The 18,191-nt window shown below is 34.6% G+C and overlaps 1 long non-coding RNA gene across 1 annotated transcript in view; it reads right to left on the bottom strand.

The window, feature by feature from the left end:
• Positions 1–11,173: 11,173 nt before the first annotated feature.
• The window catches only part of LOC145683305 (uncharacterized), a 175,912-nt gene continuing 168,894 nt past the window's right edge, over positions 11,174–18,191 (bottom strand). Inside the window, exon 3 of the long non-coding RNA XR_014131006.1 lies at positions 11,174–11,251. This is a non-coding gene — a long non-coding RNA (uncharacterized LOC145683305). The remainder of the gene's footprint in view (positions 11,252–18,191) is intronic.

Genomic DNA, 18,191 nt, shown 5'->3' with positions numbered 1-18,191 from the left:
AATAATCTTGGACGTGAGTGTACATAAACTCCCGGAAAATTCCCATTTTGGGGAATCGTCCGGTGAATATTCCAGAAAAACATCTTCTTGAGAATTTACACATCATAACGTATGCTAAAATAGGCACTTTTACGGCCCGTTTCTGATATGCTGACAAAATATTAAGGCTCGTTTTTCATCCCCTAAGCACATTTTAAAACACTTAACAAAGCACAAATGATAGTTAGAGAATATGAACACATACACCAACCTATTATTTAAGCATAAAAATATATATAAGAATCTAATAAAATATTATGAGCACCTTTCAACCGTTTATAAGCAAAAATTGAGCATAAGAACGTAAGAGGTATTAAGCGCATTTTCCTAACCCATATTATGAAATGGTACAAGAATATCTTCACCAATGTTTCGCAAAAGCACGAGCATAATTTCAACCCCATGTTACCAACATAAACTTAGGCAAGAGCACGAGCACGTTTCTAACCCCTATTTACAGGCACGGATTTTTTAAAGGCTAAGAAAACTGTCTTAAATAACTCTATTAATAATAATAGAAATTACTAAAAAATTTCGTTCGCCAATTTTTACCATAGCAGAGTTTACACTATAACTATAGATTTGTGGTTAAGTTTTTATGAAGGACTCCAACACATTCTCAACTCCTAAATGACATAGTACAAATTATGTTAAATGCAGGATGAAAGGATACGAAAGGATAAACCATACCTTTTAACGGTTATTAAGCATAGCTCATGGATTTATTTTATTACAATTTTTTTGAATCTCTATTCAGCATGGCAAAAATTACACAAGGAAACCGTAAGCCTTATATCGACCCCTATGTAATACAATTGCACTAACGGGGCATTAACCCTGGAAAAGTAGCGTACGTAAAATTTACGTGTAGGTAGGTAGAGCTTCTCCTTTCCCCTCCCCTCGCTTCCAGACCTCCGCACGCCAGCAGTGCTTACTTGTGTTAGTTGCCGACTAGTTGGCGTCGGGTGTAAGTGGTCTCCGCGTTCTTTGTTCTGGGCGACTTTCTTTTTCTAAAACCTACACGTCAGTTGACGTGTCGCTAAATTTAACCGCCTTTTTCGTATACGTAGATCTGACGTGTTGCTTCCTTTAACGGGTGTTTTGTTGAATGCTTTGGTTCACTTTCGATCGTTTTCTGGGTGATGGCAGACACTTCAAGGACGAGAATAATGACAAACGTTTTGGACAATGAAGATGCAATATTGGCTGCTCTCGAAGAGGAAGAAGAAATTTCCGAAAATCTGGAAGAAGATAATTTAGAAGTTGAAGTCCATTCGGATTCTGATGAAAGCTCTTACGATAGTAATGCTGACCCCGAATACACACCGGAAGAAGACGATTTAGATTGTGTAGAAGCAGTGAAGAACATTGAAATTTCTACTGCTCCAACTCAGCCTCGGAAATAGAAAAAAGACAATGTTCTGAACGAAAGTAAAAGAAACAAAGACGAATGTTCCAACAATGTTGAGGGAAGATCTGCTGGATGTGTTATCAAAGTACAAGAAGAAACATTGAAAAGCAAGAATGGGTTTGTTTGGAACACGTCATGCCTAAAGAACAAGGGGAAGACACCGTTCAAAAATGTTATTCATATACGGCCAGGACCCACAGCATCAAACAATTCCCGTCAAGCCACATCTTCTATTGAATGTTTTGAACTCTTTTTTTATGACGAAATTCTTGCGACTATTCTCCAATACACCAATGAAGAAATTGAGCAACAACGGAAGAAGTACAAAAGACCTGAAGGAAGCGTGAGGCATGTTTGTATGGAAGAGGTTCGAGCACTCTTGGGGATATTAATTTTATCTGCTGCCCTGAACGACAATCATCTGCCCACTAAAAAGATGTTTGATACGACCCTATGTGGAGATCGCTACAAGGCAACCATGTCGGAAAGGAGATTTAAGTTCTTGATAAACTGTCTCAGATTTGATAATAAAGAAACGAGAGAAGTAAGGAAAAAGAAGATAGACTGGCCGCCATATCTGATATTTGGAATATGTTTTTGCAAAGATGTCGAGATAATTACAAGGCTGGATCATACTTAGCCATTGATGAGCAACTTGTTGGATTTCGGGGTAAATGCCCTTTTCGAATGTACATTCCTTCAAAGCCCAACAAGTATGGTATTAAAATTGTGGTTATGTGTGACAATGCAACCAAATATATGGTTGATGCAAAAGTTTATTTGGGGAAAGGGACAGTGCCTCCAATAACTCCTGCTGCAAACTATTTTGTGAATGACTTGGTGAAAACCATTCAAAATTCAAACCGAAACATTACCATGGACAACTGGTTCTTTAGCATCCCACTGCTCAAAGAACTTCTCCAAAAGAAATTGACTGCAGTTACAACTGTGAAGAGAACCAAACCAGAATTACCAGAAGAATTCACAGACAAGAAATTTCAGAATAGGCCAGAAGGATCTTCAACGTTTCTATTTCATGAAGATGTAACAGCAGTCTCCTATAAACCAAACTCGAAGAAGATGGTGTGCTTATTGAGCACAATGCATGATGACGCCACTCTGAACGATCGCACAGGAAAGCCAGAGATCGTAATGACATATAATGCAACAAAAGGTGCGGTTGACACCATGGACCAAATGTGTCAAACATAAACTGTGGTCGTAAGACACAAAGGTGGCCTCTCTGTTTCTTCTATAATATGATAAACATCTCTCTGATAAATGGATATGTAATTTATCTTCACAACCATTTCAGAAGGAGTGGAGCGAATTCCAAACCAATGTCAAGGCAGGACTTTTGTATAGACCTGCACAAACAGTTAACAAGACCATGGCAAGAGGAACGACTGAGGGAAAGGACACTGAATCGAGACTTGAGGATGAGAATTGAGAAGGTTGTTGGAGACTATAGGAAATTACAGAAATCGCAACCAACAGCTGACCAAAGAGGAGCAAGAAAGTACTGTGCCTTTTGTGATGTAAGGAAAAGAAGAATGACGAATACTTACTGCGAATGTGGAAAAGCGATATGTGCGGAGCACCAGAGAAAAGTTTGCCCTGACTGCACCTAAATGCCAATGTGATGCATTGCTGTTCTTGTTTTCATTATACTTATTCAACATTGTATCCAAGGAGTAGATTATAAGTTTTTTTTAAAAAAACACATTTGTATTTTCTTTTATATACGGTAAAATAAATAGACCTATTTATTAGATAGCCATTTGTGGAAACAAAACTATTCTTGTAATAGCAAAAAGTGTCCTGTTTAAGATAAATAAAATATTTTAATAAAAACAAAATGATAAATAAAATAAATGTATACATTAAACATCACTCTTTTGTCCAGCGTTATGACCTACACGCCAATTTGACGTGTCGCTACCTTTAACGTACATATTGAGAACGCTACCTTTCTAGGGTTAATTATTCACTGTAGTTTATCATAGCAGAAATTATACATCCATTATAAAATATAATATACTGATTTTTAAACCTTACAAAATAGATTTACTCTGTCTAAATTACATTCTATAGACCACATTTTGGATACGCTTTATATAGATTATTAAATATGTGTAATTAAAAAATCATAGAACATTAATATTTAGTAGAAGGTACGAAGTTAGTTACTTAGTTAGAATTTGAAAAGATCGCGCTAACTCATGGAACTACAAAGTTTAATATTGCTCTCCTTCGCTTCTTTAATGGTACATTTTCTTTTCATTATATGTATAAAAAGATATGGGACTGGTACACAATTTTGAGCTAGTTAAATGTTGATTTGAAAATTTGGAATACAAACTTGGTCCGCCAGTTTTGTAATGACTCTTTGTCGCTTATACTAATAGTACATTTGTCCTCGTTGCTACAGACGTATCCGACAATTGTAGAGACTTCTATGCTAGTTAAAATACAAAATTAGAGATTTAGCAGCGCAAGAAAAGAAGCAATTCAAATTTTAGATGATCATCCTTCGTTTCTTACATGGGTACAAATTGCCTTCGGAGTAGAAAAAAGCAGAGAATTATGTGCTAATTAAATTTAAAATTTGAAACTGTCGTAATACAGGCAATTGAACTGTTTAAAAAATTTAAAATGTTTAATATGAATTTAATTTTTTTGTACAAATTGGAAATTTTTGAACATTTTGAAATGACCCCTCTTGGCTTATTTGAATGATATATTATTTTGTCTGGTAAGACAAAAATGTACGAACTATTACGAAGTTCCAAGATGCTGCACCGAAACTAAATGTATCAAAGGAACTTGGAACTATTAAATGTAGTGGTAATGTTAATGGTTATAATTGTGTAAGGTACATAAATATTTAAAAAATCAAGTTTGTAAGTAAACGGAAGAAAATTAAGAAACAAATACTTCACGAACATGGGATAAAAAGAGTCTTGAAAGAAGATGAAAAAAGAGAGAAACATAGAGTGACATAGGAACTTTTAAGAAGAAATTCTTGGTATGATAAATAGGGTTTGACAAATTTATCATGCCCTTAAGAGTTGACCTGAGATCTCAGCTTTTTTCATATCAAATCTCTGCGCTACTTACAATGAAACAGCATACAAAATTTTAACATGTTGTAACATGTTGTAAATATTTAACCTTTAACCTCGAGGTTCACAAATCTGGTGTATATAGTAGTCAATGTAACATTGCTAATTTAGAAAATATAATTTAATATATCGTAACAATTTCGAGTTATACAAGGTTAGATATTTGATCTTTCACAATTTTTGCCGTATATAATAGTCAATGAAACTGCTTTGTTTGGATACAGAATTTTAATATGTTGTACTGTTTATGGGCTACACATAATCAAATACTTCACTTTAGACCTCTACACCAAATATATAAACTGAATTTTAATATGTTTCGTCCTTCCCATCTGGTTTAATATTTGATGTTTGAGGTCGACGTTCAATTTAGTTCTGAATTTTAATCTATTGCACAAGTTAAGCACGGTGAAATATTCGTCCTTTGATTTACGACCTAGAGAGTTCATGTCCAAAAGAGGCTCTTTAAAATGTAATATAGTCTAAGTTAAATAAATATATATTTAACGGGTTTGAGAAAAGAGGCCATATAAAGGCTGTATGCTTTTTGTTATGTTAAGTAAAGATTGTAGTACATTATAATAAAATGGACGATAACTATTTGTGAATACTATATTTCAATATAAGTTATTCGTAATACACAAGCTGCGAATCTGATTAATTATTCCGGTATGATCCTCGGTTAACTGTATAATCCTTTCTATTCGACCTTGTTTCAAGAGGGTGGTCTTCTCATTTTGATATTAATACCTATATATTAATAGGCGTATGGTAGTGACTACGTCATACCCACTACATATTGAAATTATTTGAAAGTGTTGAATGAGATATTTGAAAATGTTTACTCATTTTTGACAAAACAATAAGGAAAGTTATGACTTTATTGTTATATTATAAGTCTTATCCTAAATCGTTCAGGAAAGTGCGGAATTTTCATTATAGTTGCGAATTTACAAGTATAAACTGCAGGTTATTTTTAATGGAAAAGCTAAATAGTTCCAATTTGTACTCGAAACACAAACATTTAATAGAAAAGCTAATAAATCGTCGTTAGTTACACAGTTTGAATCTTATTTGGTTGATTGTACTGTCGTTCGGCGCCCTTTATACCCTGTAAGCTACATGAAACGAGTTGTATTGCCATTAAAAGTTTTGCTTAATTAGTATTTAACATTCATGTATAATATACCGAAGTTCAGTCTAGATGCCCATTTAAAATGTTATTATTATCAAACTTATGTCTTCGATTGATTCGTTAAATATATACACATATACAAGTAATTTCTTGAATTATAATTATTTAAAGGAAATATCTATGCACTAAGAATAATATCATTAAAAACTGAAAAAATAAACGATGTTGTAATCGAACTGACCATATTACGATTAGAGGTTTAGTGGGTAGTCTACAAGCTAATATGAGCACACGTTGAGAGCTACGTCAGTTGAAATATAACTGACTTTAAAAGACAATGGCACTCAAATCTTTTTCTTCTTCTCTTTTCTCATTCCAGCATATATGGATCATTTTATTTGTTATTTGTACCTGCTTCTATTCTTCTTTCAGCAACGAAGATACAATCAACAAGAAAGCACATTCTTACCAGTATAGATACCTTAGTTTCGAATTACTTTATGATTATGTATTTCAATAAGACTCATGACCTGTTTGTAATATGTGATTATATAACTCCTCACAGCGATCTGAATATTTTTATTGAAAACCTTGAATTGACTTTGGACTTATTTGCTCAGTCTAATAAACATTCTGTTATAGTAGGTGGTCTGAATGTAAATTTCCTTGCAACTGATATCGATGATCAACTCAACCTATTCTTAAATACGTATAATTTAACACGAATGGTCAATGTACCTACAAGAATAACTTATCATAGTCGTAGCGTAATCGATCAATTACTTTATAACGAAAATATATATAAACATCACAGTTACGGTCATAAAGAGTGGTTTCTCGGATCATGAAGCTCACTTATTTCATTTCAATATTTTTATTTTACAAAAAGGTAATCAAAACACACTCGAAAGTCAAATCCGCATACACAAGAATTCTTAATGAAAGAAATATCTCCCATTTCAATTTTATATCTAGCCATGAAAGCTGGGAAGATATATACGCCAAAAAATCTTTAATGAAGCTTGTAACATTTTCCAGGACGCATACACTCGTTACTTCAATGAAGCATTTCTTAGAGAACTTCGCCCAATTCCAATAACAAATAACAAATCTTGGATAGCTACATCAATAAGAGTTTCTAGTAAGAACTTAAGAGCTTCAAATTTATCATATAAGAGAGTAGAGTTACCAAGTAACATGACAGGGCACTATATAAGCTATATAAAAAAATAAAAATACCTTAAAATTGGCAAAATATAATAAAACTGAAAATAAGACCGCCAAATTACGGAAGATAATTAAACATGAAGCATACTAAAGAACGAGTAATTGAAGAAAACATTGAAATTGAATCAACTGGCAATCTTACTAGTGATCCATTTATTATTGATATCATTTTGAACAATCACTTAATGAATATTTAGAAAACTATAGGTTCAAATAGTCAGCCTCTTTCAGAGCAATAATTGTTTAAAAAAAACTCAAAGCAATTCCTTCTAAAAAGCAAAAAATCAAAACAATCAAAAAATCAAGACTGTCTACATCTACGGAACAATAGTTTCAAAAAAAATATCCTTCTTTGCTGAGGGATAAACGAGAGCGCTTGGCAACCTTCCGCCGCTGCAATACAAGTTATATTTAACCTCAAGCTCTCGCACGAAACGGTGTTTCTTCACTTAGCCCTTCTGACACAATTATGTAAATTTATCACGTTAGTAAATATCTTTCAATATATCTTGGCACATATTTTACAGTATGACATACTTACATTTTAGGATATCCAATCTTTGGTACTCTAAAGTATATTAGCGTTCTTTTACTAAATTTTGAGGAGAGAAACAATGGTGAGATGACTTCTGGAAAGGGTAAAGCGTATAGTCTGGTGAATAAACCCTAGTTTTGGACCAAACCAAAAATTTCAGTATGTCTAATGTTTTTCAGCGGTTTCAGCTCATTTGATGGTGCTGAATATGAATTTGCTGGTTGTAAAAATGTACAACTTGAGCATTTTGAGTAATTCAAGATGGCGGCAAATATGGCGCCTGTAAAGGTGATAGGAATATTTTTGTATATTTTATCAAGATGGGTATCAAATTATATGTTTTTTGGGTTGCAGATTCCAATAATAAAGTAAAAAATGTTATAAAATTGATACAAATCGAGGTATTAAATATGGCGCCTAATATGGCGGCTGCAAAAGGAGTTTATGTTGTCATTTCTGAAACCCATTTTTGTAAAATATATACTGACATGAGTAATAATAAATCATAAATTCTTAATTTTGTGCTCACAGATGGTAGCATTTTCATAGAATTTAGGAAAATCTCAGAAACAAAATAAGAGATACTTCCAAAGGAAATACTAGAACGATTTATGAAAGGCGGACATGTTCTGCGTCACGAACCAGGTATCTGGAATGCTATATGATCAGACATGTTCATTGAGAATACATTTATGCGTTATGGCCATGTACCAGGATGCATAATCGGACTTACACTAAATCCATCAGCAGTGAAGCGATGGGCTTTCAGTCTTAACACCTGCAGTCGTTTAGTAAATGACATTTATGTCATGAGAGATGCTGGATGAGATATGGAAATAACTAAGCATACGGAAGGAATGCCACCTCGAGTAAAAGGAGATCATGCAGATCGAAATAAGTTAAAGGATAAGCTGTTTCATTGTATGGATCTTCTGAAGACCGGTGATCACCCAAAAACTATTGTGAATATTGAGACATTGAAAATTTGTTCCCAGAAAGTGAATGTTGATAATGCTGTTGACATAGGTGAGAAGGCGTTGTTCTTACAAAGAAAAACTACCAACTGGTTTTCACGATCCAATCTAAACAACGGTTCGTAATGTTTCCTGAGATGACGTCAAAAGAACAGCTAGTATTGGCGTAACTGACACAGAACTCTTGTACACGCGTGCAATGTGACTCACATCTACAAGAGATATTGATGCTAAAGGAGTGATTTCATATGAGCTTCCCGATGTCTTCAACATCTTTGTTTGATGAATATGAGACTCACAGGTTCTGCAAAAGAAAGTCAAAACTGAAACAAATATTACAGGTAGAGAAGTCTATGAGATCGTACAAGCACGAAGATGCTATCATATTTGGGTATGCTGTTTTGTGGGTGATCAACTGGACATCTAACGGAACTGTTCTTGACTTCATAAAATTGTATCGGTCATATGTGCATGGAAAATTGAACAAATGCAACATGTACCTGATATTTGACTAATATAAGGAGTACAGCACCAAAGGAGGAATAAGAAGCGTCAGAATAGGATCAACATGTAGCAGGTATCATAAATTGTCTTTCAACACGTCCTTGCCCTCCCAGAAAGTTGTGCTGAATGTTACGAAGAATAAGGTACAACTAGTACAGCTGATCTGCAAGTATCTAATGACAGAAGGGTTGCATAAGATTCCACCAAAAGCCTATTCATCACTGGACCAACAGAAATAATTGCTGATTGTATCAAGGAACGTCCAGATATGAAAAACACTCACGAGGAGGCTGATGTCATAATTATCACACAAGTAGTGATGGTAGCCAATCAGCTGGACAGAAATTGTACAATAAATGTAATTAGTGATGACACGGATGTTCTTCACCTCCTGATGCACCACTACCGCACACATAAACTTACTTGTAACATGTTTATGGAGGCAACTCAAAGACATAGACGAGTTATTGACATTGGATTGTCTGTGTCCATACCCATGGCATTATTTCAAACTTACTAGCACTTTATTATATTTCTGGCTGCGATACAGTTCCTACTCTTTATGACATTGGAAAGCAGAAGGCAATGAAAGTACTACAAAGTGGGAAGGAACTTCAACAGCTTGGAAATAAGACATCACTACTTGAAGATGTGGTTCAGGAGGCAACTGAGTTTATAGCTTTTTGGTATGGTGGTAGGATAACTGGCCTTACAATGTCTGATGTCAGAAGAGAGGTCTGGCTGAAGAAATTGTCAAAGAAGTCTGCCGTACATATCCCGAAAATAAAGAGCTTGCCACCAACTACGGAGGCATTCTCTGAAAATGTAGAAAAAGCTCATTTCCAGGCTTGTATTTGGAAACAAGCAGATAACCCAGACCCACCAGACATGGATCCGACACATTTTGGGTGGTGTCCTGATGAGTTGAACAAAACATTGGAACCAGTTACTGTACCACCGAGAACTGTGATGGCACCGACAGACATCTTAAAGATGGTGAATTCCGGCTGTTCTTCTAAAAACATGTGTAAAGGACGTTGTGGCTGTGTGGCAAATCATAATAGCTGGACTGACTTCTGCAATTGTGAAGCCTCTAAACTATGCCACAATATTTTCACACGTCAAAATACTAGGAATCTAGAATACGAAAACATGGATACTTCTTCTGACGAAGACTGACAAGTGACTGATCTGTGATATTTATTATTTTGTTGCGAAGTAACATAGAAACATCAGCATCTTTTATTGTAAATGTACATATTTCGCATTAATGTGGCCAGCAACATAATTCTTGATTAAGAAGAAAACGTCCAGGAGAAAATATAAGAAAATCTTCAAACCTAAGCTTTTTTTTTTGCACACAGAAAGGAATGTTTTTGTAAATAAATATAGACAAGCCCAAAATGTGGGTAAAAAATGTTCTGGAGCGCAAACAAGGTGAGTTGCGGTGACGGAGAAAGCATCAACACCCAATCCAACATTTCAGTGTATCAGATATTGTTCTAAGTATGAACCTAGCTCGGGGGTCGCAAATCTGAACATTGCATATTGAATCCATTGATTTCTATCAATTTCATAAGATTTCTGAAGTAACTATTAAAATCTGCAACCCAAAGAACATATAATTCGATACCCATGTCGACACAATACGGCAAAAATATTCTTGTCAATTTTACGGCCGCCATATAGGGTGCCATATTAAATACCTCGATTTGTATAGATTTCATAACATTCTTGACATTATTTTTGAATCTGCAACCCAAAAAGCATATAATTTGATACCTATCTTGATAAAATATAAAAAAATATTCCTATCAATTTTACAGCTGCCATTGTGCCCGCCATCTTGAATTACTCGAAACGCTCAAGGTGTACATTTGTACTCCCAGCAGATTCAGATTCAGCACCCGCAAGTTAGGTAAAAGCCACCGAGAAACATTAGACATAACGAAATTTTTAGCTTCGATGAATTTCCTCCAGACTAGTAAAGAATTTATGGATAAAATCCTAAGAATAAAGTAAACCTAGGCAAAAGTTAAAAGCCTAATAGCTAAATTCAGTAAAGCATGTTAATCAAATTTTCCTGACTTGGAAAAGTTTCAGTGGAGGATAATTACTATACATAATTTAAACATAAACTAATTCTAGTGATGACGTAATGGAACTTATAATTATTTTTAATAATATTCAAGTTTTCTACTAAAAGAAATATAAAAATTGCATTACCAAAATCACGAAACGCTGGCAATAATATAAAAAGCTTCTTCCAATCTATGTGCCAACTAAGCAACTGATGTGTTTCTGTAAGGCAATCAATGGTGTTACAAAAGGAAATTACAAACAAGCTCAGTTCACACACAAATATTTTGAAAATAAGAAACAAAACTATCATTCAATTCTATTGTTACATTTTTTGTAATTTATATTTCTGCAATGTATATTATATTTTGTGATTACTTTGCAAATCTTGTTTAATTAGAAAAAAAAATTGGTAACTCTTCTCTGTAAACGAGAAATCCATATAACAAAAAAGTGTTATATTCAGTATTAAGAAAACTTAAAATGCAGATAAAAGATTTAGAAAACCAAAGTCATCCTAAGCATGTTTCTTTTCTCCCACGAACAAGGATTTAAAAAAAGTAGTCCAGTGAATAATTACGTTTTGGTTTCATTAAGTGAGATAGCTTTAAAAACTTGATAAACCTGTGTATTACGATCATCTAAATAGCATACTAAATTTGTATCCTATTCGGATTTGCGCTGGTGCAACAATCTTGGTAAAATGGGCCTAAACCAGAATCCTCTTAAACTAGTATGATAAAATTAAAAAAAAGAAACTTGGATCCCTTACATTCTAGCTCAAAATACATTATTATCCAAAAGAAAGAGCATAACATTTGCTGTAATAAGGTTGTTGCGGAATGAACACACATATAGAATTATATCCCAACGGAAATTCTCAGTACTGAATTATTTGGTATTAAAGAGATAAATCCAAAACTATCATACTTACACAGAGACAAAAAAAAGAAGAAAATTAACGGAAACAGTGACTTTGTATGATTGTAAGCGGTCTAGCAGGTTACCAGTTATAGTGGCATTTACAACAACCTATTTCCCAAAAGAGATAACAAACTTTACTATAATACGAAGAAATTCAATAACAAGAAATACATATGTTATTGATATAGTATTCGACTTCACTTAAATCTGTTAAATACATCTCAACTGTCGGTAACAAGTAGTTTTCAGCTATTTCTTCAAGGTTTTGTTTGACAAAGAACGAATGGAGTATAAAATCCCCAGACCAAAGAACAAAAAGTTTTTTTTAAACTCATAAAATACTATATTTAAAGCAATGAATTTCTTTATGTGATTTTGTGCATCTTTTAGTAGTTAAAATTAACTGGTTATGACAAATAGGTTAGCAAGCAGCAACACCAGCTCATAAATAGCTGTTAAGTCAAAAGATATGACCTAAGTATAATAGTAATCAAAGAAGACGTAAATCTACCATACGAACCAGGTCAAACCACTTCTTTATTTGAAAAAGAATACTAATTTCGTGGTTACGTTTGGCCAGAACCTCCTTAATCCATACTATGGATAAATCTCAGTCCTTCTTTCCACTAAGTTAACACAATTTCATTTTACTTCTCCATATTATCAAGTCGCAGCAAATCTAGAACGAACTACAACCAATTCATTTATTTGGAACAATACGCCGCTCGCTACCTGCACACTCCAGAGGAGCATACAGGCACAACCAGCGCCATGCAGCGGGAAGTATGGGACGTTCTAGGAATAGATAACTCCAGGACAACTGGCAAAACATTTAGAGCTATTTCTCTTATTGTCATTTAAAATAGAGATTTTATTAACAATATTTTGTAACAAAAATGTTTACTATTTGACTAAACGCAACAAGGTCCTATACAGTTTTTGAAGAATCAATAGTTTAGATGAAACACACCTAGGAATACGACATTTCTTCTTCCGTAAATACAATAAAGTAATTTTAGCATATCTCTCATACATTTTCTCTTCCCATTTTCTTAATATACTAGGTTATTTTCCATTTCGTTATCAAATTCCTTTTCCCTCTATACTCCTTTTATTCATTCCCAATTTATCTCATTTCCCGCTTCTTTAATATATTGCGTTCTTCGGTCTTTGTAGTCTTAACTCAGTGATAGAGCGCTCAGCTTTGGTGTTTGGGGTCCCTCGTTTGACCTGAGCTTGCGCGTAGTGGATAAGAGCCGTGTGAGTAGGCTTTCCCGGAGTTCTCCCGTTTCTTCCAATTATCCATTCCACAACTCCATTCATTTCTCATCACTACCGTGTTATTTATCCTAGCCTGCGTAACTGTGCGACGTAAAATTTAAAAAAATCATTTCTTTTTATTTATTTTTTAGTGTAGCATCATATATTCCTTTGTTCTAATATCTTTCCTCTTTCCACTCCGTACTTCATCTAGCACTTGTTACAATTAACTTGATTCATTACTCCTTCCTCTTTTGATCTTGTCTTCCTTTCTCTCGTCTTTCCTTTTTCTCTCAGTAACGATATTATTCTCTTTCATTCTTTTCTATAAGTTTTAATCTCTTCCTTCTTCAACGTTTCTTCAGTACCTCCGTTTTATCACATTTCTGACACATTCTTTCCTTCATTCTTCACATCTTCCTCTTTTCTATTTTTTAAATCTTCTCTTCAATATCTGTTTCTCTTTAGTAGCTGGCATGGTATTTCTATGTATGCTTTCTTTGTTTCTTTGTTCGTCGCTATCTATATTTTTAACCCTCTTTCTTATGTCTAGTATAAAATTCTACTAGTTCCTTTTGCCTACGTCAATCCTCTTATGAAGTACATCTCTGCATTGGTTTCTTTCCTGTACCTAGTTTTCTCGAATTTTCCTCCAATTCTCTCTAATATCATGTCCATGAAGTTGATTTCCCTTTCTCCGTCCATTTTCATTTTTAGCCTAATCTCTTTTCCTGTCATTAATTGTTTTAGCAAATTTCTCGAAATGACGCTTAGTTTGTTTCAATATTCCAAGCCAATCATTTACATTTCTTCAAAATGTTACTAGATTCCTCCTCCTTACACTTTCTCTTCCTACCTGTTCATTACAATCTCTACTACAAGGCTCAGTCTCTAAGCTAAGCTTAGAGGCTCTTTTACACTCACCAATCATGCATACATATTAATCAATATCAGCGTTAGGGACTTCAACACTTTCTCTTTTTTTCATTTTCTTATAATCCTATTTTCCATTTCTTTTTCTATTGTTTTAAAGACGCACTCTCTCTTAGTGCTTGGTAACATTCCTTTTTCAACAATATTGACCAATATGGTTCTTTCTCTTCTGTTTCCCAAATATAGCTTAAACCTCTCGCTTATTTCCAAGCATGTCTTTATTTTGTATGTTAATTTTGCATTTCCAGTTACTATTACGCTATTTGCGCTTACTTCTTTCTGTTCAGTCCATCCTGGTTTGTTTTCATTTTCTTCAAACTTTCTCTCTGTTTCACATCAAATTTCTTTTACCAATTATCCAAATGTCTCATCACTTCTCTAACAAATGTAGATAAATTTTCTTTAATTATCACTCTTTTTCAGTCCCTTTTTCCCTGTCTTCCACTCCTTTAGTTCTCCTTATTATGATATCCAACGTGAGCTTTCTTGATTAGCTTTTTATGTCTAACTGATTGATCCGAAGACCTGTTGGCGTGGTGTTCTCTTCCACATACTTCCTTATAAACACTATGTGCTATCTCTTGGATATCTATTTCCTCCATCTGTCCTTCCACTTATATTTTCTCCTTCTCAGCATTGGAGGTACATCAAATTCAGACATGCATCGAAGATTATCTGTGGGGGTATTAAACAACCACTACTCCAATTCCTTGCTCAAAGAAACTTCGATATACCCCTATGTACACCAAATCTATGGTGAAGCCAGCAAGCTAGAATGTATATTATGACAAAGATATGATCTTATTAGAAGGAGGAATTCAACAAGGTGATCCTTTAGGTCCAGCATTATTTGCGGTAACATTGCAGCATATAGTCAATAATATCAAGACAGACTTAAATATCTGCAACCTCGATGATGGTGCAATAGCTTTTGATCCGGCTATTGTATTAAATACATTAAAAATGATCAACACACAGAAGGCTACAATTGGTCTGCAACTAAATTTCAAGAAATGTGAAATCAGCTTTCTTGAAACTACAAATGAACAAAAGCGCACACTGTTTTCGTCAAACAACCAAGTAGCTTCAGGTATTCAATTCATGTCGCCATCAAAAGCTTTCCCCCTTGGAGCTGCTTTCAAAGCTGATACAATGACAACTCTATTAACTGAGAAGCTTAACCAGTTACACATGTATTTCTCACATCTATCATCAATACCTGCCCATTCTGCTTTTACTTACTAAGAACATCATTTTCCATTACAAGATTATTATATTTCCTGCGATGTTCACTTTCATGTAAAGAAGAGGATTTATTAGAAAGATATGACAACAGTATAAAATCTGGTTGGAGTCTATCCTAAATTATGTCCTTGATGATAGTACATGGCTTCAGAGATCTCTCCCGGTTAATTTTGGTGGATTAATCATTTGAAGAGCCTTAGATTTGGTTATTTTCACCTTCTTGGCATCATTCTACGGCTCTATGTCTAATAAAATCATCTCTCCAACAGAACAACAATCTTCACTGCGATTCTGAAGTTCAAGAATGCTAGTCCACATGGTCGTTGTTGGTTGGGCTCCGATTATCCGACTTCAGTTTCAGGGCTAAACAATCCACATGGGAAGAACCTATCATACAATGAAATTTTTCATTTTTACTACAGTCTTCCGACAACCCAGAAAACAAGGCCAGACTGATCGCTGCATCGTCCAATGACTTAGGTGCTTGGCGCAAATGTTTGCAATCTCGTCCTTTAGGCCTTGACCTGAATGATGAATCTTAGAATAAGAATTCGTTAAGATTGGGAGTAGATATTTGCGAACCCAATAAATAACTAGCGCGCAGAAATCCTGTTGACAAAAAGGACTACATGTTCTCTCCTGCATAAAAAGCACAGGTAGACATCCTCGACACTCGAACTGCAACGACATCATTGTGAGAGCAATCATCTCCGTACGTGTACCGGCAGGGATACGGACAAAATTTCGTGGCTGAAACATCGCCGCCCAAAATCTCGCCGGCCAAAACCTCGCGGCACAAAATCTCGCCGGGCCAGAACCTTGCGTAGCCAAGACCTCGCGGGCCAAAATCTCGCCGTACGTTTCGCGAGGCAAGTATAGCATATATCTCCAAGTGCGAAAGAAGTCCCAGAACGAGATTTTTGAGAACAACAAGGGCTTTATGGAAATCACAGTACACACACAGTATCCGGTCCATGCCATTGGAGACCCCAGAACTAACGAAAGGATGGTGTGGTCTCTTAATTTAGAATTTTTAATAAAAAAAATATTCTGCGCTTCAGAAACTGAGAAGAGTTCAGATTAAAGTATGGAAAACTAGTGTAGAAGTCGATAAAATAAATAAAATCTTAACTGGGTTTGCCAGAATTAAATAATAAATTTTTTTTCTTGTTTTGGCAAATTAATATAAGCAAAATTTTGCCAATTACTCTTACGCTTCCCTACATCTTCAGGTACCGATTAATTTCGATTACTACATAGTTTAAAACTTAGGAAAATGAAGACGTGTGGAGGGGGAAACATTGACATTCTGGTACGGAATTGAGGAGACTCTACGGTAATAAATCTACTATAATATTTACTTCTATCCATTCCTTCACCTCCATGTACAGTGATGAACTCAACTTAGTGAGGTAATATAGGAGAAAAAAATCTCTAAGTAATCAAGTACTATCGCGAATATAAGGCTGGAGGCAAATATTTAATCTGCATTAATTGTGGAAACGGAAAGATGAATGTGATGCAGTTATGTAAAGAAAGAAAGGAAAGCTGAAGACAAAGACTACCAGAGATGAAGTTAGGTTGGGTGTTCGAAATCAAAACGTTTCCAATGAGCGAAGTGAAGGATGTTTTTCTGTATTGAGAAAAATGGAAACCGTCCTGATGATTTGCATACAAACTGAAACAGATACAAAATACAGAAGAAAGAAAGGACATAATAAATATTACCATTTAGACACCGGACCCGTTTCGGGAGGTATGTCATGTCCTTAAAGTTAAAAGTTTTGTGATATCAAACTGAGAGAAGAAATGTTACTAACTGTTTTTGTATAAGTTCTCAACAGTCAGAACAGGTGAAAATGTTGGTACTATTTCTTTGAAGCAATACCACGTTATTCTTTACAGTTGTAATTTACCTTATGAACCGCATTTGGTTGACACCTTTAATATATTTTGGTCATATTTAGATAGTTGAACGATACTAATACATACAGTGCCCTAGATAATAAATATACTGAAATTCACAGATTTTCTTTATTTTTTCGATTATGCAGCATGGAGTTATAAACATAAATATACGTAGCTACTGTCTTTTACAAAGCGTCATATGTATGTTTTATAGCACTACAATTTAAAAATATACAAATATTATTTTTCTACGATACAAATCCACAACCATATAAATTTGTACGATTGCAGATGAGTATCTGGGATTGAACAGGTTAACTTGAAAATATCGAAATACTGCTAAACATGAACATACTAATGCAATAAAATTATCGAAGAATGGTAATATTGTGATACTGAAAAGTACGGAAATATTGAAATAACGAAAGAATTAATACATCGATTTTAAAAGTTTTCGATACTTAAAAATATCTATGAATCCACATATTGAAATATCGCACAGCTGTAGGTGGGACCTGTCACCATGAATTTTCTTTTAACCACTTGTCGTCTTCGAGGATGTGGTTTCCCCGTAAATTTTATAAGAGATCTTCACTTTGAAAGTCAAGTGAATGTTTTTATTCACGACACTCAACACACTTACCACTTTCACCACGCTCACACCATAGAGCCGAGATTTAATAATATGTCCTCTTTAGAAATTAGACTTAACGTATTTTACTTTATATCAGTTTGCTTGATACAAGCACACTGCTATTCTACTGAGACAGACAGAATACGTATTCACAGCAACAATAACATGCTGCAGTCGCTGCCTGTCCCTTGCCAACCCAGATATCTTAAGTCTTTCCAATTACATATTTGAATTAATTGAACAAATCCGTATAGGGCC

The sequence above is a fragment of the Thermobia domestica genome, chromosome 4, assembly GCF_964235325.1.
Source record: "Thermobia domestica chromosome 4, izTheDome1.hap1.1, whole genome shotgun sequence".
Classification (NCBI taxonomy): Eukaryota; Metazoa; Arthropoda; class Insecta; order Zygentoma; family Lepismatidae; genus Thermobia; species Thermobia domestica.
This window is presented reverse-complemented; position numbering and strand designations above follow the sequence as displayed.